At 39.4% G+C, this 22,309-nt stretch overlaps 2 long non-coding RNA genes across 5 annotated transcripts; one reads left to right on the forward strand and one right to left on the reverse strand.

Annotated features, from left to right (window-relative positions):
* Positions 1 to 6,160: 6,160 nt before the first annotated feature.
* Positions 6,161 to 11,094, reverse strand: LOC140850002 (uncharacterized). Its single transcript, XR_012132608.1, has 3 exons — positions 11,006 to 11,094; positions 10,039 to 10,130; positions 6,161 to 7,929 (listed from the first exon to the last, which is right to left on the reverse strand). It is a non-coding gene; the product is annotated as an uncharacterized lncRNA (long non-coding RNA).
* Positions 11,095 to 11,527: 433 nt separating this feature from the next.
* LOC140850001 (uncharacterized) lies at positions 11,528 to 14,245 on the forward strand. Of its 4 annotated transcripts, none has more exons than XR_012132607.1 (3): positions 11,528 to 12,259; positions 12,416 to 12,533; positions 13,664 to 14,245. It is a non-coding gene; the product is annotated as an uncharacterized lncRNA (long non-coding RNA). The 4 variants fall into 4 exon arrangements; XR_012132606.1 differs by having other exon boundaries at positions 11,533 to 12,259; positions 12,419 to 12,533; positions 13,664 to 14,243; XR_012132605.1 differs by having other exon boundaries at positions 11,535 to 11,683; positions 12,419 to 12,533; positions 13,664 to 14,237.
* The last annotated feature ends 8,064 nt before the right edge of the window (positions 14,246 to 22,309 follow it).

Raw genomic sequence — 22,309 nt, forward strand, 5'->3', positions numbered from 1 at the left:
TATTGGCCATATATATTTTTTGAAGAAATTTCTATTCCAATACTTTGCTCATCTTTTTGAGTTATTTGTCTTTTTGAGTTGCAAGAAGTGTTTATATGTCCTGGTTACAAGTCCTTTGTTGAATGTATGATTTGCAAATATTTTCTCTCAGTCTGTGGGTAATCTTTTCACTTTCTTATATCTTTTGAAGTGCACAAGTTTTAAATTTTGATGAAGTCCAATTTATCAATTTTCTTTATTGCTTGTGCTTTTGGTGTTTTATGTAATAAATTATTGCCTAGCTCAAGGTCATGGAGATATATGCCTGTGTTTTCTTCTAAGAGTTTCTGGTTTTAGCTTACATTTGGGTCTATAGCCAATTTTGGCTTCATTTTTGTGAATGGCATGAGGTAGGGATCCGTGTTCATTCTTCTGTAGGTAGATATCCATTGATTCAGCAACATTCATTGAGAAGACTATTATTTCACTTTTGTCTTGAAACATTTGTTAAAATCAATTGACCACAAATATAAGGGTTCATTTCAGACTCTCAATTCTATTTCATTCAACTACATAGCTATCCTTATACCAGTGTCTTATTATAGTTTTGTATAGTTTTGTATATTAAAGTTTTGAAGTGGAGACGTGTGAGTCATCCACATTTTAAAATTCCTTTTCAAGACTGTTATGGTTATTCTGGGTCCTTTATGTTTACATATCAATTTAAGATCAGCTTTTAATTTCTGGAGGTTAGGGGTGGGGAGTCAGAGGAAAAATAGAGATTACACTGAATCCATAGATCAATTTGGTGAGTATTGCCATCTTAACAATATTAAATCACCTGATCCATGAATATGGAATGCTTTTCCATTTATTTAGCTCTTCTTTAAGAGTGTTTCATAATTTCTACAGTAGAAGTGATGTACTTTTTTGTTTATTCCTAAACATTTATGTTTTTGATGCTATTGTGAATGGAATTAACTTTGCAGAATTTTCATTGTGTATAGAAAGCAATTGATTTTTGAATAATGATCTTGTATCCTGCAATCTTACTGAACTTGTTTATTAGGTCTAGCAGTTTGTTCATGGTTCCTTAAGATTTTCTCTACATAAAATGATTTCATGTATCAATATAGTTTTATCCTTCCTAATTTGGATGTCTTTTATTTCTTTTTGTTGCCTAACAGCCCTGACTAGAAGACCAGTGTAATGCTTAATAGAACTAGTGAGAACAGACATCCTGAAGGGTCTTGTCCCTGCAGCAAGTACTTTTAAATAGAAGAAATAAATACTTCCAGTGAAGAAGTTCCTTTCAGATTCAAACACAAATCCTAATTTTTTTCTCCTCCTTAGCATCGTGGATGAGGTGCACTTTCTGTGGATGTTTTTGTGTGTGCATGTGCATTATATACTAATCCAGAGTATTGTATTGTGCATCTATTTTTATTTTATATAAATGATTTCATACTAAATATGTTAACACTTCTGCAATTTTTAAATTCAACACTAACAGATTCAAGATATATTTATATATACCTATATATACATACCTACATATATAGTCTGTCATAAGAATATATTTTATTGATGTATTTCTCTATTGGGGAGTATTTGGATTAGTTTCCAGTGTTTTACTATAAACAATGCTGCATTCAAAACCTTTTATATGTGTCCTTGTAATTATATGTGATAATTTACCTAAGGTAGATCTTCCTAAGTGTTATTTTTATGTGGTATAGAAATTATATCACCATATTTTTAGGTAGTGTAGAAATAATACAAATTACATTTTGTATATTGTTATGCAATGTCAAGTTGCTTTACCTACTGATTTTCCTAATTAACACACTCACTAGCAGAGAAGGAGTTTCTTTCTCCACACCGCCAGATGTACTTGATGTCAAATTTCTGGTTGTTGGTGATTTGATTGGCAAAATAATTTATCACCTTTTATATGAATATGTTGCCTGTTTCCTGGTGATGTGCATTTTCATAGATTTAATGGCCTTTTCTGGGTTTTAGTTTTGTAAATTACTGGTTATATAGTTCATTTTTTCAGTTAAATTGTTTTTTTCTGATTTATAAAATTTTCTAAATATTTGGGATACTAATTCTCTATCTATTGTATTGTAGCAAATATATCATCCCATGCCACCAACTTCACTTGGATTTATGGATCTTAATTATTTTGAAAAATTAAGCATAATCATTTATTCATCTTTTCCATTGTGATTTGTTCCCTTCCTGTTTAAGTAATCCATTCTTCCATGAAGTCACAAAGATTCATTTTCATTGTTTTCTTTGTTTTTCATCTTTGTTTTACCCATTTAGAATTGTGTTATTGTTGGGAGGTAGGTATCTGTGTGGTTATTGTTAGGATTTTTGGTATAAATCTAATTGTCTACCACCATTTTCCCCACCGAGTTGGAATACTCCACTCTTGTATGCCAAGTTCAAATATGAGCATGGATCTCTTTCTAGACTCTTCATTTAAGTCCATTATTTGCCCATTTCTGTGCCAAAACTATAGTTTTAATTTAATTAAGTAGCTTTACACTTGGTATTGATACTCGGTAAGGCAAGTCCCCATGTCTTTATTCATCTTTAAAATTAGTAGAGCTAAACGTCAGTATTTATTTTAGAATAAATTTGTCAAGTTCCATAAAAATCCTACTGATCTGAACTGAAATTGCATGCAGTTAAAATAAATTTGGTGGTGGACATAGCTCCCATATTGGGCATTCCCATCAATTAATTGGTATATTCCTCCATTTATTCAGATCTTATATGTGTTTATAAAGTTTCAGAATTTTACCCATAATGATAATGTATGTTTCTTTAGATATATCCTTAGGGATTTTATAATTTTTGAGTGCTTTGTAAATGGATACTTTTTCTATTAATTTTTATTATTTATTGATCTTATATCTCTTTTCAAACCTTATACTTATTTCCTATTAGTTTGTAAGCTTGGACATGATTCTAAAGTTTTTCATATAGATGATATTTTCTGGAAAAAAGGCAAAAATTATTACCTCTTCTTTTCCAATAGTCATAGCTCTTATTCTTTTTCTTTCTTTCTTTCTTTCTGTAGCTGGGTGGGAATGGCAGTCTTATATAATTAGATACAATCTCCAGTAAAATGTTGAATGTTGACTTAGTAGAAATTATACCCTCATTTCAGACTTTAACAAGTGTGGCTCTCACCTTTAACATTAAGTTACATCCTATCATTTATCACCTTAAGACACACTTTTAAGACTACCAGGGACCAAGGGAAATCAGACATCAATCAGGACTCTACTAACTCATCAAGTAGTTGAAAAACAACAAAGAATACTTGAGCAAGGCAATCTAAAAATTGACCTGATGGGCATATATTGAACTTCTGTAGTCCTAAACTGTAGTATCAAAATTTTTTCAAGTACTTCTTAAATTTCACAAAATTGATTATAAAGCTGTGGCCATAAAACAAGTTTTAACAAATGTAAGAGGATAGAAAGCAGGTTCTCTGACCATACAATAAAGTTATGAATTACTTTAAAAAAGATAACTAGAAAAATCCCCAATTTTATAAAATTAAAAATGCGTTCTAATTAAAACTTTAACTACAAAGCAGTAAAAATGGGAATTAAGAAATACTTTAAATGAGAGCAAATATTATGTGCTGAAACCTGTGAGATGTTGGTAAGCAATAGTAAAAGGGAGATTTATAAGCTTAAATAAATATCTAAGAAAAGATAAAGAGAGCTAAGCATCTAACTTGTCTGGAAGTTAGAAAAAGAACACAGCAAATAAAGTAGAAGAAAGAAAATAATAAAAAGAATACCAGGATTGATGAAATAGAGAGGAACAAAAGTAAAAGTTGGCTTGTTGAAAAGTCAAAATTAACAAATTTCTGGTGAAAATGGGAAAGACCAGAGATCAAAGTCACACTCATACCGGAAAAGATAAAGCATCATCACTACAGATGCTGCACATGGAGACAAAAATTTAGTAAGTACAGTGTGACAAGTTTAAGCCACTATATTTTAAAATTCAGGTGAAATAAGTAAATTCTTAGAAAAAAAACAGCAAAATTGACAAAAGAAAAAATAGAACACCGACTATAAACATCAAGGAAACTGAAGTGCTAGTCAAAACTTTAAACAAAGAAAATCTAGGCCCAGAAAATTTTACCAAACATTCAAGGAAGAAGTAGTTCCAAGCTTAGACAAATTTTCCCATAGAAGATTAAGTATTTTCCAACATGTTCTATAATATAAACTTTATTAAAGAAGTCTTAAATAAAGACACTATGAAAAAGGAAAATAATGGGCCAATCTCTCTTAGGAACATAGGTGCAAAAGTCCTAAATAGAATCTGAGTAAACAGATTCCTGCAATATATTCATCATGATCAAGATGGGTTTATTTCAGGAATGAAAGGTTAGTTGACAGTTAAATAAATTAATATAATAATACACACAGACTAAAAGACAATCTCATTAGATGCCGACAAGTGTTTGATAAAATTCCTTATCCATTTAGCGAACTAAAATTTGTGGGGGGAAATTTTAATTGAATAAAATGCACTGACCCAAAACCTTCAGTAAAAATTGTACTTAACAATGAAAATTTGAAAGCTTTCCCGTTAAGATCAGGGAGAAGACAAGGAAGCCTATGATCTCACTGGATGTCCAACCTGACATAAGGCAGGAAGGGGAAAAAAGAAGTGGGAAAAAGACTGGGAAGGAGAGAGAAGCTATCCTTATTCACAGATTTGACTGTCTACATAAAAAATCCCAAAGAGTTATGAGTTCACTGTTTTAATTAATAAGAGGGTTTAGCAAGGTCTCTGCATTTGAAGTACAATATATAAAAAACAATAATACTTACATATACCAGCAACAAACAATTGGACAATCAAATTAAGAAAGAGACAACTTATTAAAGTATTAAAAATTGAGCAGCACCTAAGGCTAAAGCTAACAAAAATTTACAAGATTTCTATGGAAACAATAATATAAATTTACTTAGAAGCAATTAAAGAAGACCTAAATAAATGGAAAGACATAACCTGTTAATAGATTTAGACTCAATATTGTAGAACTGTCAATCTCATCTTGAGATTCAGTTATCCCAAAAGTAATTTTGTAAAACATTACATTTAAGATTTTATATTTAAGTGCTAAGGGCCAAGAAGAGCCCAGCACGCAGAAGAGATGGACAAGGCCAGGCTTGCTTCACAGGATTATTCCAAGAACCTCTATCACACTACCCATAGAACAAATTTCTGATGCGTCTGTGAAAGGCATGACTATAAACCCTTCAGAAGATAGTATCTGACAATACCAATGTAACCTCAAAGTAGGGAAGAATTTCTTTAGAAATACCATGCACTAAGCAAAAAGGAAAAGACTGATAAACTGTATTACCCTAATATCAATGGTTTTGTACATCAAAATATACCAAAAAGAAAAGCCAAGAAGTGGAAAACATATATGTAGCTCAAATAAGTGACAGAGAACTGGTGCCCAATGTATTAAGAACTCACAGAAATCAATATAAAAAGAAGATAATTCAGTAGACTTAAACAGATATCCCACAAAAGAAGAAACTCAAGTGAACAATAAACATAAATGAAGTGATTAGCAATGAAGGAAAAGCAAATTAAGAGCTCCATAAGATATCACTATAAACCCACCAGATTACCTAGAATTGAAAAGTTGGACAATATCAAGTGTGGTGAGATTATAAGACAAGGAAAACTCAACCTGCTGATGGGGTATATAAATGAAATGTATACCCACGCACCTCTACACATTTACAAAAATGTACATCGTGGCATTATTTCTAATATCACCATACTGGAAACATAATTATTAGAATAAATTATCTTGTGTATTTTTTTAATTGAGCACTTTACTATAGAATTAGAAAGAACAAATATTATAAATCTAAGAAAACCTGGTGGAAGGACTAAGTGACATTAATATTAGAAATTAATGAATTGGTTAGTATTTGTAAAAGCTGAATGGTAAGTACATCCAAAAAGGTAGACGCCTGCAAAAGCAAAGCTAGTCAAGAGGGAAAAAGAGCATATGTGGTAGGAATAAGTGAAAAAGTAGGAGTAAGAAAAAAGGTACAGTAACATAATACTTTAGGTAAATACATGATATTAAAAGGAAGCTAAATAATTTTAAAATATTTTAATTGACATCATTGAAAAAAGTAACAACTATGGAATAAACTGGAAATAATTTTTTAAATTAATAAATAATCATTCTTCCTCCCAAGCTGTTGGGCCCAGATGTCCTCATGGGGGTAGCTTGGGGTTGGGAATCAGGGTGCAGAGTATAAACAGCCCAGTATACTGTGTACTTTTACCCAATTAAATTCTATAAAGTATACAACAGCTATATGAAAGCAAAACATAAAAGCATACAATTCATTTCCATAAACATTTTGAACATTTTACATGATTCATTTATATAAACATTTTTCACATTTATATAAAGTTCAAAAATTAGAAAGACTACATATCATTTAGAAATGAGTACATAGACATTAATTGAATTTATTTGGGGGCTTTACAGTTAATTGTATGAATGTCCAACATTTTTTGAAAAGAATATATATTTCTTTTGTTTTAGTTGAAGGATTTTATATACATATATAAATGAGACATATAAATATATATGCAAATATAAATACAGTAAGCATATGTATCTGTGCACACAATGCATCAATGTTGCTAATTTGTTTAATCTGGCAGAGATTGCCATTAAAAAAATTTCCATCATTACAGATTTGTCAGTTTTATCTTTTAATTCTTTATTATTGTCTCAACATTTCCAGACCATGCAATTAGTTACATACATGTTCATGACTTAATATTTTCCATTTCTTTGGAATGTAAAAGATGCCCCACAAATGTCCTTGTTAATGCTACTCAAAGAATACTTTTGATAATTAATTTGCTACACAGTTTTTTGTTGTTTTTTAATATTTGCCTGGTACGTCCTTTTCTATCCCTTTATTTTCTATATTTTAGTTCTCTCATTTTAACTGTTTTTTTTTAATATGCTTGCTTTTAATTGTCTTAGTAATAATGGAGTGGCCAGAAAGTGATAGGTAGCTATGTGCTTGGATCGGATAAGAGGTGGTTAAATTATAATATTATCTAGTAATGTAGCCTGGACCATCAGCAAATTTCATTTTGAGGGTGTTCCCAGGAAATCTCCTCTCTGGGTCCCAAAGTATCTTCAATTAAAATCAGGATTTGTTGGGAGAAGGCAAGCTACTTTCTTTTTCTATCCTTTTCACTTATCAAAACAGATTAAAGCACCAGCTTTTTATATTAGAAAATTAATCATTTTTAGGTTAAAAATAGAACAGATGCTATCATTTATACTACTTTAAATGTAATTTCTAACTTGTGAGCATTGAGTTTTTTCCTCCATTTTCTTACTAAAAGCCTCAAGCAAAATTGTCACATTTTGTGGGCTGGTAACTTTGTAATGAAAGGGTTTACTAGCATTGGAGAAAGTGATTCAATTAGAAGAGGAGGGAAGTGGATTAAATGAGAGTTGTGACTGGATTCAGGGTGGGGCTGACTGAATTAGAATTTTGATGGTATGTATAGAGCCTAATAATCACATGATTTTCATTTAGAGATTCTTTCCTGAAAAGAAATCATCTTTCTATGTCTTAGCATATCTTCACTGCAAATCTGAATTTCGGACTAGCAGAATGTTAATTATTTTTTCCCTTTAAAATATAAAAGAGATTAAGACAGTAACTTTTTACATAAAAATGTGACTTTTTCCTGTTAAAACTCATTCATTCATTCAGTCATTCACTCATTTGAAAATCGTTGTGGGTACCTATTGGTGCCAGGCTCTGTCTCAGATGCTTGGCTTACATCACTGGGCAAAACAAAGATTCTTGCATTTGTAGAATTTATATGCTGTATGGGACAGAGAAAGAAATAATAAAACAAATTTATATAGGGTTGAATAAGGATCATGCTATACAGGATCATGGATGATATGTGCTACACAGAAAAGAAAAGTAGAACAGGTTAAGGGAGATAAGGAATGCAGGAGGGTGGGGACCAAGGTAGAAGATGGCTGAAACGTTAAACAGGCTGTCACGGTTGGTAGACCTGATTTGAACAAAGACTTGAGCAAGACAGGTAAGAGTATTCTTGGCTGTGCAAAGGCACTAAGACAGGGGCTATGTTCAGACAACACCAAGAGAGGCACAAGCAACACAGGAGGTCAACTAGATAGGGGAGAGTCTTGTAGGTTAGTATGAGTCCTTTGACTTTTACTGTAAGGGGCAATGGGGAGCCAATGCCTCTCCACTGTCTGACTCTATCCCCTTTTCTCCCAATCCCATTCAATAATATTATTAATTAAAAGAATTATTGCCAGTTTGATGCTCTAATGTGGTAAATTCATTCTTAGTTTACTTTCATTTTCATAATAGGGAAGTTGAGTATCTTTTATGTTTGTTGTCTATTTGGAATTGCTGTTTCTGGATGGCTTCTTTATATTCTTTGCCTATTTTTTCACTGGGCTGTATTTGGTATGTGTACTACTATTAATAATAGTACTAGCAGTAATAAAGTTTTACATGTTATAGGCATAACAGAATTTACCTGCTAATTGAATATTTATCTTTTGACTTAATTTGGGGCATCTTCTGCCATAAAATTAAATTTTTATATAGATAAAAATTTTAAGTTATTTCTCTTGTAGCTCTTAGGTGTCCTGCCTTGATCGAAAGGTCTTTACAAACCCTAGGTTGTACAAAAAGTCTCTTAAATTTCCTTTTTAAATGTTTACAGTTTTTTTTTCTTTTGGATGTTTAATTCAACTGCACTGAAGCTGGAATTCCTACATCCTGCCATAAGAATAATCAGTTTTGCAATCACAGCTATTATATAAAACATCCTTTATACATTGATTAAAATAGTAATGTTGTCATATTAAAATGAAGGAGCATTTTTTTTTCAGTTGCCTAATGATTTATTCATTCTCTTTTGTGAAGCTTACATTGTAGGCATGTTTAGGCTAAATTTTTTTTTCTTCCTTTTCTTTTGAAGGAGCGTTTTTTTAGGCTAAGATATACTACACCAGATCCAAAAGCTGGTGAGAATGACCTGAAGGGGATGGATTCACAGATAATTAAAGACAGGAAATACAGCAGGGCGCCAGGTGCTGGGAAAGCTGGAGGACTTGGGATCCAGAGAACAACGGAGAGGGTTTGGGGTCACCACACGTGGGAAACTGAGGGTACAGGCAGAGTCAAGGGCAGCTGGTAGATCTGCCTGGGGGGAGATAAGCAGGCCTTGTTTAAGAGCCTCTTTCCCCAGAGAAGTCAGGGCATCACCAGCTCCTGGGAAAGAGGGTCAGGAGGGAACATGGGTGGAAGAGGGGTGTGGACTTGAGCAACGGGGAATGTGGGAAGTCATATTATTTATTGCAGAGTGGCAATAAAAAATTAAGAGTATAAGAGGATTAGCAGGAGAAGTAAGGGCTCAAATAGATTTTTGTATTGATGGGTTTAAAATGAGAATTCTTGGGAGGTTATATAAGATTTTTGCGAGCAAAGGCAGCTGATAGGATGAATTTTAAGTTTTTAGTAAACTTTATTTTAGTTCCTTTTTCTAATACTTTCAAAACATTTAAGCCAAAAGCTTTGTAGTTTTCTTATTTGTACTTTAAAATCAGTTACATAAACTTTTTACTTAATGCTTATTAACACTTTAATTTTCTTATTTCTTATTAATACTTTTAGACCATTAAATCAAAGCTTTAAATTTCACAAACTGATTAGATGTTGCTATTAATGAAATTACAGGAGTGGTTATTTAATCATGGTTGGTTATCAAAAGATTAGGTGGTGGGCTAGATATTAAATGAATCAGGGTCATTAATTCAGACATGATGAAGGCCACTAGAACAAAAACCAAGGGTATTTTCTGTAATGGTGTCAGCACCTTGTCATTATTACTTCATTTGTCCACTTCATAGTTCAACAATCAGTCATTCATTCAACAAATACTTACTCAGCACCTATTATGTGCCACGCACTGTTCTATCTGCGGAGGGTACACACGTGAACAAGACACAAGGTTCCTGTTTTCCTGGAACTTATGTTCTAATACAGGAAGATAGACAATAATAAAAAATAATATTAATAATAATAACAGCTAACATTTAGCAAGTATTGTTGGCTGAGACAGTTTTAAACACTTTCAAGTATTCATTTAAATCTTACAGCATTATATGGTAGAGACTAGAATTATCTTCATTCTGTACATGAGGAAACTGAGGCACAGAAAAGGAAAAGAACCTGCCTAAGGTCACAGAGCTAGCAGAGGGCAGAGCTGGAATTTCAAACCATGAGAGTCAGGCTGTAGAGCTCTTTCTCTTAATGACTTTGCCATGCTTCCTCTCAGACAAGAAAAACGGCAGTAAACAGTGAACAGAGTAAAGTTCAGGATTGTTTAGTACTATGAAATAATAATAAAGGGTGATGCGACGGTATTTTTGTGTTGGAGGTGAAGATGTAGAGACGAGGCATGGAGGTGACATCTGAGCTGAGACCTGAAGGATGGTGATCTGTTATCGTGGGACACAGGCAGCAGAGCAAAGACAGCACAGTGGAATCTTTCCCTGTTTGTGAAACAGAAATGCCCAGCTGGCGGTAGCTAGGGCTTAGTATGTGAGAGTGATTGATGGGAAGTGAAGTCAGAGATAGTCAGGAACAAGAGCCCATGGGGCCTCTGGTCACATTAAGGAATTTGATTTTTTTTATTCTAAAATCAGTAGATTCTTATGCAGAGAAGCAACATTACCTGATTCATAACTTTTAAAGATCAGTCTCACTGCTATATTGACTTTAGGACAAAAGTGGAAGCAGGAACAGCTCCCCTCCCACTAGAACTTAGGCTTCTTTAAAAATACAACTTTTAACCAACAATACAAATACAACCTTTGCTTTGGAGACTAATATTTTTGCAGGAACGGTACCTTTATAAAGATTGTGGTTGTTCCCGTATATATATGTTCTTTCTTCAAATCCAATTAAATGAAAATACTAGTTATTCAGCCCAACTCTCTAGGCTCGCTGGGTCTAGCTCAGCAGAAACGAAGCAGGAGCCGGTGGATCAGCTGGGCGCAGTCCTTTTCTACGCTCTCTGTCGCTAGGCGGGGATGTGGACGCTCTGTCGGTAGCCGGAGATGTGGAGTCGGCTACCCGGAGCTTTCTGTCCACCAAAGAGTCTAGCAGGGAGTCGGGGAAGGAAAAGACGGACGAGACCTCCAAGGTACAGCACCGCGCTTAGAGTCCACTCTGAAGCACTGGTGTCAAAGGGCCACTCACTCTAACGCCTAGGCTCGGCCCCACCCCGTCGTCATGCCAACGTACCCCTTGGCTTCCGCGGATTGGTGGCTGCCTCCGACTATGACGTGCCTCCGACTATGACGTGATTCCGCCTATGACGTGCGTCCGACTATGACGTGCCTCCGACTATGACGTGCGTCCGAAGAGCCCGGGGTCCAAGCTGACAAGGAGTGGGGAAAGCTCAGGGCTGGGAGGGCTCCCTGACCAGGGTGGCGCAGGGGACAAGGCATCCAGACCATGACAGCCATTTCACTGAACACCACGGGAAAGTTGGCAGCATAATTGAGTCCTGCACCTGTGAAAATGTAGGTCCGTGTTTCAAAGCAAATAAAAAAGAATGACCATCTGAGGGAAAGATAGAAGGGAAGTAATTACAAAACATAGATCAAATAACCATCAGATAACAAGCCAAGTAATAAGTATCAACACATGGAGATACAGGAAAACAATTAAGTCAATGGCTTGCGACTGCTTCCCAAACTTGTCAGTTGGACCCCTCCTTCCAGGTTACGGCCAGCGGAACGCTGCTCCATCTCTGAGACCTGCTCACTCTTCTCTCTGCCCTGTGCTTGCAGCTGCCTCAGCCCAGGCTCTTCCTTGTCCCGGAGGGAGTAGCGGCTGGCCTCTGCCACAGGCTGTGCGGGCTTAGGCGCAGTTTGTGGGTGCTAGGAGGAGACAGCACTTGCGGGTGCCGTGGGAGCTCTGAGAGCTGCAAGACTTATGCTGGGGTTGTTAGCCTTGGACAGTGTTAGTGTGAAGCCTCCAAAACCCCATGTCCAAAACCCTCACTTGAATGGAGTTGTCCCAATATTGTTACAGCTTTGCTCCTTCCACTGGCAATTTAACTGCCAGAAGGGAAGGGCCAGAGAAGGTACTGGAAGGTGAGCAATAATCTTTGTCACAACACCTACATCTGGAGTCGGTTCTGTTGGTTTCCTGTTAACCTACTGTGTGGCCTTGAGCAAGTTAGTTAACTTTTCTGGGCCTCAGTTTCCCCTCAGTAAGACAAGGGTTTCACATGATGATCTTTCTGACAGCAGGAGTCAAGCAACTCAGGAAGGTTTCTTCTCTGATCAGCGGATGAGGCCCAAAGCAGACAGAGCCCAGGAGGCAGACCACCCTGCCCCTCCTCAAAGGACTGAACAGGTGTGTGAGGTATGTCATCTGAGGTTCCCCCCAAGCTGGTCGCCACGTCATCATCCCTGCATCCCTTACTCCCTCACCGGCATCCTTCCAACCTGCAGCAGGAGGCTGCCTGCCCATGGGGGTTACTTCCCTCAGCTTCCAGTGGGGAACAAGATGCTCTGAGGCTTGGCAGTTAGAGCCCTGAGGTCCTCCCAGAACTCCTAAGCCCACTGGTCTTGGTGTAGATGAGGACAGCCGCAGAGAGGTGACGTGACATGTGTCAGCTTTCACACATGCGGGGTCGGGGCTTGGAGCAAACTACTTTGCAACTGGGCTTCACACCACCTATTCACGGTCGTTTGTGGGGGGAAATTAAGAAATGTATAACACCCAAGGATTCAAAGGGTTGGGCCGCACAGTAACAGGAGCAGGCCGGAAACTAGACTCCGGGTTTCCTGGATTTGAGACCCATATTCCTCCTACTATGATTTGTTTGTTCTGGAAAGAAATAGCACCTCCTCCTGACCTTTAGACACTACTCAATAGAGGACTTGGTGGAGTGGGGTCCTTTTTTTTTCCAGGACGGTGATATGAACTTGTCCAGGGGGAGTACTGAACTGGGGTGGAAGAGCTGGGCTCAAGTGCCAGCTCCACAATCGGGTGACAGCTGAGTGAAAGCTGGGGGCCTTAGCTGTGTGGCTTAGGGGTTGACAGTGAAATACTTGGTTGGGGGGTTCAGCTGGGTGGCTTAATGGGTAACTCAGCTGAGTGGCTTAGCTGGGTGACTGGCTGGGTGGATTATCTGAGTTGCTTAGTGGGCGACTTAGTGGATAACTTATCTGGGTGGCTTAATGGGTATCTTAGCTGAGTGGCTTAGCTGGGTGACTTAGTAGGTGACTTGGCAGGGTGACTTGGCTGAGTGGCCTGGATGGCTGACTTAGTGGGTGACTGGCCAGGTAACTTAGTGGGTAACTGGCTGGGTGGCTTGGCAGACACTCAACCCTTCTATGCTTCCTGCTCTCACCTGTCCAACAAGGACAAGAATACCCATCTTCACTGACTTCACAGGTATGTTGTAAGGAACCATCAGGAGCATAGACATGAAAAATATTTAAAAATATAAAAATACTGGCCCAACAGAAAGATTTGTTACTATTAAGGGTTTTCCAGACTGTGCTTAATGAAGACTGAAAAGATTATGGAAGTGTTTTCCTGCAATGTTCAAATACTCGGCAAGTGTAAGCATCGCTGCTGCTGTTCACTGGGTGGGACGGTGTGGAGGTGGGGACCGACGTGCTCAAGGTCAGCGGCCTGGTCTCAAGGGCAGAGATCCGACTTCCTCGGGGCATTCTCCCCAGGTCCTGGGCCTGCCCCTCATCCTGTTGACGTGCTGCAGGCAGGCTCCCAGCTGGGTTTGTTTGCCTGTTGAAACCCCTTCTGTTACAATCCCACTTATCAAAACAGCTTCCATTCGTCAGAAAGGGCAACTCTGCATAATAAATTACACTGGTGTAATCAAATATTTCCATCGATTGAATTAGGTTTAATTGGTTGTCCCTAAGACTGTTCCTCTCCTTTGCAGCAGAGCTGGCTGCCCCCTGCTAACCCCCTCCTATCCTCTGTGCCAGGAGCAGTTCCTGAAGCAGCCAGACCACTGGGGAGGCCTGGCCTGAGACCCCCCAGTTCCTGACTACACAGGGTATTTGCTTGGAGCACTGGCACGGGTACCTAGATGCTCCGCTATCACAGCACTCAGAGATCCTTCCTTATTGGTGCCTACAGAGTGTTGACATATTTCCTTTTAATAGCTGAAAAGTGTGTTATTCCATGGATGTAACATACTTGATTTATCTCCACTGGCAGAACACCTTTGGGTGGGATCTCAGCTCTTCATTCACTTGGGCAAGTCATTCTATTCTTGAGGCTCAAATCACTCTTCCGCAGCAAGGAGAAGGTGAACCTGCTGTGCCTACCTGACAAGGCGGGCGCTGAGCTAGAAGAGCAGTAAGCCTGCCACAGCATCATTTCACTTAATCTTCGGAGCAACCTACAAAGCAGGAGTTATCACGCTGGATACAGAGGAGGAGGCCAAGGCACAGAGAGTTGGATGGAATTTGCAAGGTCATGTCATGGGTAAGTGATGCAGCTGGGTCAGGCCTCAAGAGGACACGTGTGAAAACAATCAGGCATGGAAAATCCCCATGAGACAAGGCTTGCTATGGCCATAGGGTCAAGGACCAAGCAGGTGGCATGCCCAAGGGAGCCCTGGCTGCCCACTGATCCACCTGCTGACACCTCATTCTTCCCTAGATGAAGCAGAAGCCAGGGTGGCTCGGGGTTCAGTAGGAGGGGGCTTCAGAGTCCACCATGGGCCTGCCTGTGGGGCCCCGGCTGCCTTCTGTGATGTTCTCACTGATGTCCTTACCTCCCTGCTGTTTCTCTGCTCTTGGCTCATGACTGCACCCCCAGGGCTCAGCCCAGTGTGCAGCACAAGACAGGTGAGTACTCAATGCATGTTGTAGCCAAACAATTAGGCAAGGAACAACATTAAGGAAACCAGCCTCTGGCTGTGAGCAGGGCAGATATTCAGCGGAGGAGAGCAGATAGAGCCAGCTGGTGAGAACTTCTCGCCATGGGCCCTCCTACCTCAGGGCCGTGCGCTCTGGGGAGGTGACCAGAGCAGGGTCTCCAAGACTCTTCCATTCCAGGGATGTGGGAGTCACAAGCTAGGATGCAGGAAAGCAGGGCCTCATCTGCTGTGAGCAGCATGTCCTTCTCTAGGGTGGTGTGTGGCCTAGGCCTGGGCTGCCGTGTCCCCACTAGGAGCATGGAGAGATGACCTCCTGGGAATCTGCACCATGCTCCAGCAAGGGTCTGGCCTGGGCCCAGGGCAGGGTAGCCCATGCTACAGCCTTGGACCAAGTCCAGCCTGCTGCCTGTTTTGGTACAGCAGGCACTCAGGTGCTCTTATAAACTACCGATGGCTGATATTCCCACAACAGCTGCATTTCGTAGTTGTGAGAGAGAACACATGGCCCGCAAAGTCTGAAATACTGTCTGGCCCTTACCTGGCTGAGCCTGGCCTAGAAAGAGCCCCAGGCACTCCATCCTCTACTTCAACTGCCTCCAGCCCTGACTACCTCTTCCCGCTCACCACGTCTTAGTATAAGGGCAGCCCAGGCAGGGTGATATTCACATATTGAACAGCTGGTGTTCAGTTCAGAGCAGCAGTATCTATCCTCTGCTGCCACCCCAGATCCCAGAGGCCCGAGCAGCCCCTGAGGGGAGGTGCAGCCTCACTCAGGCATGCTGAGGGGCAGATGAGGAGAGGGACAGGAACATGGTGCAGGAGAGGCACGTGTGGCCACCCAGCCTCTGCCTTCCTGACTTCGGTGATGACAGCAAGGCATGCAGGTGCTTTGGCTGCAGCCCCATGAACTTCCCAGGTCAGTCTCTGAGCCAAAGCCTGGACACAGAAACGTCAGGCAGCACTGGCCTGGCTGAATGAGACCTGCCCAGCCTCCCCCAGGAGCCCCCCCTTTGCCTCCTCATGCAGCCCGGCCTCCTCAGGCAGAGGAGAGTGCCTAAGTGTTGGCTAGAGAGAAAATTGCCCAGGATGCCTTAAAGCACATTCCAGCCATGACCCGCAGAATAATCTCTTAAAAAATAAATCCAGCTGGAGACTCAGCTGAAAACAGCTTCCTAAAAACTGCAGGAGAAATTGGACACTTTATTTCAGGGACAAAATAACTGGGCAGATGAATCACCAGGAGAAGGACTCATTTCAGCAACTCCAATCCAGGCTGGAGTTGCTGAGGCTCACCCAGGGGAAGGGCTCCTGGGCCTTTTCTTCTTCTCCTCAGGTGAGACTAAGAAAATGCTGTGCAGGAAAATGGCCAAGTGGCAGATGCCCCAGGAGGTTAAACCCTGTCCTGGAATGAACTTGACTTCTCAATTCGCCCAATGGCCCACGTTCTCTGAGCACTGTCTCTGGTCCATCCTGGGGGTATCAGCCCCTAACTGTTTTCTTGACGATTTTTAAATCTGCAAGACCCAGCCTCCAAATGCTGTTTTGATCTAAGAGGAAATCTCTGGTACTGTCATTTTCCTGGTCCGAGTCTTCTGTGGTTATTAGCCTAAGTAACAGCAGTGTCTGTGCTTCAAACGTGAACAGGACATCCATTCATCCAGGGCTGCATTGGCAAATACCTTCTCCAAACTATCTTCAATCCTCATGACATCCCCGAGAGATATATAATTCTGTTTTCCCCATTTCACAGTTGGGAAAATCGAGGATGCTCAAGCTTGCATACCTTTTCCCAAACTACACGTTAGCAGACGGCAGAGCTGCCCCGTGAGTCTTCTTACTCACGCATGGCTGTGTGCCTCACCAACCACAAACCTTTCTCTCCAACACTTAAATCTCTTCCAGGAACTCTCCCAAGAGGCAGGCAGCATGGCATTGTGGATGCAACATGAACTTTAGAAATTAGGATCTTTCTTACCAACCTACACTTGCTTAGTGTGGATTCTGTGGCATGGAGCTGATATATGTCTACCTTGCCCTGTGCTTGTAGTGAAGGTCCTTAGCCCATGTGCTCACCCACGCCTAGGCAGCTCCCTCAACCCTTGATAATGTGTGCACTCCAAATCGGTCGTTTGATAAAAGCACCCCATACTCTGGCCTTCTCAACCACCTGATCAAGACAAGAAAATACTTCTTCTGCAGTAAATGAAATAAGTAGGAAAACCAGAAAAAAGAACAGGAAAAATTACAAATATCATATTTTTAAAGGTATCAATATTCCAGACAGAAAAGAAGCCTGCCAAGTGAGCTGACAGTCACAAGCTGTTTCCCCAGTGGGCTTTGGATTCTGGGCTTGGATCAGTGCAAGGCCTTGGCCTCGCTGCTGGAGGAATGAATAACTACAAGAGTTTTCATTAGCTGTGCGAGGCTGAAGCACAAGTTGGGTATGTGAAATACCTTAAACACACAACTGGACATTTTCTGAAGTCAGGGAAGGAGACTAAGGAAGCAACTCAAAGCATGGCCTAAATCTTCTAAAGCCAGAATGAAGTCCCCTGAAGACTTGCTGTACCCAGGAAAGAAAGACCCACCACCAGAAGAGGGCCTGCCTCAAAATCACTATGCATCTCCCCTTCAAGACGTTCGTGGGCTCTGAGTCTTGTGGGATTCCTAAGCTGGAGTCAGAGGCTCTGGAACTCTCAAGGGCAGTGCTGGACACCCACCGACTTTGAAGGCTGAGCTGATGAGCGAGGGCAAGCCAGACAGGGTGAGTGGGCAATTTCCTTCCTTTTGCTTTCTGCCTATTAAAATCCATGCCCTCTCCATGGTAGAAGATGACTGTCGCCTTTGTATTCAGTCCAACAATTTCTGCTCTCTAACTGCAATGGTTAGTCCATAACTATTGAACACAAATGTGGGTCAGGTCAAAATCTGCCATCTTGCCACAGATAATAAAAGAAAGTAGTTTTATATTTAGCATATCTAGTGCTTTTCATTCCTTTCTGCAGGTCCCAATTTTTACCTGGTATGATTTCCTTTCAGCCTGAAGAACATCCTTTAGTATTTCTTTCAGTTTAGTCTGCTGGCAACAAATCCTCACAATTTGCATTATCAGAAATTCCCTTTATCTTTGCAGCTATATTTGAGGGATTTGGATATAAAATTCTGGGTTGATATGATTTCTGTTTCTCCTTTCAATTCTGTAAAATGTTGCCCTGTATGCGGCAGGTCTATTTGCTCCAACTGTTTTCAAGATTTGATCATCTTTGATTTTTAGGAGTTGACTAGGATTTGCCCAGGTGTGGTTTTCTTTGTATTTATCCTGAGGAATTTTTGGTTTTCTTCGATTTGTACATTTACGTTTTTCTTCAAACTTATGGTACATTAGTCTTGGTTTTATGTGTTGCTGTGATATGAATCTATAGAAAAGCAAGTCCCTCTAAGTGGCATATTGTTTCATCAGAAGATCTTTGCAGCTATGCCATCATTACCTACTTTTTCAGAGACTCCCATCAATGGCACTGTGTTTTTTTTCCATTTATTTTTCCTCTCTGTTCTCCACATGGAATAATTTTTATTGAACTGTCTTCTAATTCAGGGATTAATTATTTTTTCTTCAATGTCCAATCTGTCAGTTAGCCCTTTTGGTGAATTTTTTTTCATTTAGGTCACTATGTTTTTACTCCTGAATTTCTTTCTGATTCTTGTTTGTAATTTCCACTTATTTGTTGACAGTACCTATCTGTTCACTCATTAAAATTAATTTTTAAAAAGTCCCTTAACATACTTACAATAACTGCTTTGAACTTTTTGTCTACTATGCCCAACACATGAGCTATCCCAGTGTAAGCTTTTACTCATTGACTTTATTTTTTGCCAGTGAACAGAATTTTCCTGTTTCTTTGTTTCTCTAGTAATATTTTATTATACATGGGTACTGTGATCATGCATCATAAAATTCAGGATTCTGTTATGTTCTTCTGAAGAGTAAATTTTTGTTCTAATAACTAACTCAATTATAGGTGAACTGCCTTAAACACCATCTTGGTATTATGTGTTGTTGTGATAGGAATCTATAGAAAAGCAAGCCCCCTAACTGGCAGAACTCGAACTCCAAATCCAAAATTATTTTTAAATGTTTAATTACTGTTAGCCTTGACTCTACAGAGTGGTCCTGCCTCCAAAGCTGTGGCCTCTCCTGTGTTTCTGCCAGATTCCTGGGCATATGAGTTATCCCTACTCTGGCTAAACTCTACTATCTCTCAGCACTGTTGAACTCCAGTACCTTCCTTCTATCCTCAAACCCATAGCAACTGCCTTGTGGCAGACTTCACATAGACTCACCCTGCCCACAGCATCCCAGCCTTTGGGAATGAGCTCAGAAAAAAATCCCTGCACAGATTTCTGCCACCTCTGAATGTAGGCCTCTCTGCTCTAGTCCTTTGTGAACCAAGTCTTATTAAAATGACAATCCAGCAAAATTCAACTTATTTCATTGAAGAGATAATCTTTCCTCCCCTTCTACCTAAAAGAGGCAAATGAAGTGTAAGTAGAGGAATAAAACATCTCCTAGAATCTTTAAAGCTCTTCTATACACAATATGTGGTACACAATGAAACAAAAATCACTAGACAGGCAAAGTAGAAAACAAAATGCCAACTCATTAAGAGAAAAAGCAGACAGACCAATGGATCTGGTGTTAGAGTTAGCAGCAAAAACTTAAAACTATGATTAAGATTTTTATAAATAGTAGAAAAGAGCAACAATATAGATGACAGATGGGGATTTTGACATGTATAATTGGAACCAGTCAGTAAGTGAAAAATGCAATATTTGAGTAGTAATCAATTAAGTATCGGTTATTCAATCAGTACATTTAAAGTTATATTGAATATAGCCAAATGCAAAGTTAGTGAACTATAAGGGAAATGAAAGGAAAGTACACAGAAAAATAAATGGAGAATGCACCCAGAGATCAGGACATGCAGGACGCACTCCATACGATTAGAATGAGTATAACAAGGGGCAGCAGAATGACAGGCGTGAAGATATGTGGCAGAAGCAATTTTCAAAGAAATCATGGTTGAAAACTGATAAAAGATAACAACTCACAGATTTAAGAAATCAGCAAACCTCAAGCAGGATAAATACCCAAAAATGTACACCTCTAGGCATATTATAGTCAAACTGCTGAAGGAGAGAAAAGAGAGAGTGGGAGGGAGAGATCTTAAAAATAACCAGGGCTTAAAAAATTACCTTCAAATAAACTATAATAAGAGCTGACTTCTCAAAAGATTGAAATAAAAAATAATGGAGTGTTGTTTTTAAAACATTGTAAGAAAAAGATGAGAATCCTCTAAAATTGATGATTATTTTTTTAAAAGCCTTTGGATAAATAAAATATTTGGCTAGCAAGCCTTAACTACAATACATACTAAAAAGCATTATCAGGTGGAAAGGAAATGTCCTAGGTGGAAATACAGAATCACATGAATAAATGAAAATAACTGGAAAGTAAAAATATATAGGTCAATTAAAATGAATATCACCTGTAGAAAAAAATAATATTGATGTCTTGTACAGTTTCAAATATATGTAGAATTAAAATGAATAATAATAATAATAATAATAATAATAAAGCAAAAGGAACCAGGGGTAAATGGAATGGAAATATTCTAAAATTCTAGCAACATCAGAGAATTGGTAAAAACATCATTTTTATTTTATGGTGAGAGGTCAAAGATGTATATTGTACTATCTATAGTAACTGGGAAAAAATAATAAAAGATATGCATAACTAATTAATTTTTTTAAATGGGATAATAAAAGTATCAGATTAATTTAATAAACTCAGGAAAGGAGCAGAAAATTTATCATAAACTTGTTTGTTCAACTAGGAAATTAATAGTAACATGGCAACTGTAGTCCCACTCAAGTCAGTAATGACATTAAACATAAATAGAGTGTTGGTAATATTCTGTTTCTTGAACTGTGGGCTCATTACCTAGGCGTGTTCAGGTTGTAAAGATGTAAACTTATGATTTGTACATTTTTCCGCTTGGATTTGTATCTTATGTATTATTTAAAAGGTATTTTTCAGCATTCTGGAAATGCCTACATTCTGGGAAGTTATATTCCAAAATGACAAAGGCAATGAGATGGGCTGGTGAAAGACACTTACCCTTTTATTTATGTGTATTTTATAATATTTAAAAAATTTAAATGTTTGTTCTTTGCATAATTACCAAAAATTTAAATATACTTTAAAAGCAATAGAAAATAAATAAATACAAAGAGGGTAGACCCAAACTCTGTCCCTGGCCCCTCCCTTAAGTGTACCACTCTTGACATCTGATGCTGGGTGTGCGTGCAACATCCCCCCACCCAACCCCTGCAGCTGTCAACTCACCTGGGTTTCAAGTTCAGGGCAAAAACTGAAATAAAATAGGTTGGAAATGAAGGATTCTTAATTATTAGGGGGCACAGAAGGCTCTCATAAGCCTGTAATTTTTCTTCCCTCCTTTATCATCCCCCCAACAGGAGCAGCTGCAGGCCCTGGTCTCATGGCTTGAGTTCTGGGTGGGGGCCACAAAGCTGGGCAATGGGAAAAGGCAGAGAGCTTTCTTTGCCCTTTCTTACTGGCTTGAAAGTATTGCAAATTCTTTACAATGTCTCACAGAAGAATGACTCAAACTCAGTACCAGTGGCTGGGGTATCTGGAGTTTTCTTCAGCACAAGGAAGGAATTTAGCCCAAGGTAGATGCATGTTTCTTTTGGTCCAATTCCTTGGAGCAAAAGCATTGATGTCAACACACTCCAGGGATCACAGTGCAGTCCTTGGCGTCCAGGGACAAGTGTGGGTGTCGAGGCTGCCTCCTGGGCAATCAGCAATGTCAAACAAACCTGCCTGCCACCTCTCTCTTCCTCCAACAATCCTTGCCAGCATGCTTGTGTCCATTGGAACAGCTAGGTGAGGGGAGAATGTGAAGGGATGGGAGGAAAAATTTGCACGTAGACACACCGTGGGCACCCCAAACCCAACACATCCAGGACTAGACTCATCACCGACTCCCAGCCCACCTGTCCTTCAGTAACCTTTACACCACTCACCCAAACTGGGGACCTTGGAGCCACCCCTCCTGGCCCCCATGGGCCCTTGTTGCCACAGCGGTCACCTGAGATTCTCTTCAGTCTGTGTCTTCTGTTCCCCAAGACCCTCACCACGGACTTGTCACACTGACCTTCACCCCCACACACCATCTGTCATGCTGGTCCCAGG

The sequence above is a fragment of the Manis javanica genome, chromosome 6, assembly GCF_040802235.1.
Source record: "Manis javanica isolate MJ-LG chromosome 6, MJ_LKY, whole genome shotgun sequence".
Classification (NCBI taxonomy): domain Eukaryota; kingdom Metazoa; phylum Chordata; class Mammalia; order Pholidota; family Manidae; genus Manis; species Manis javanica.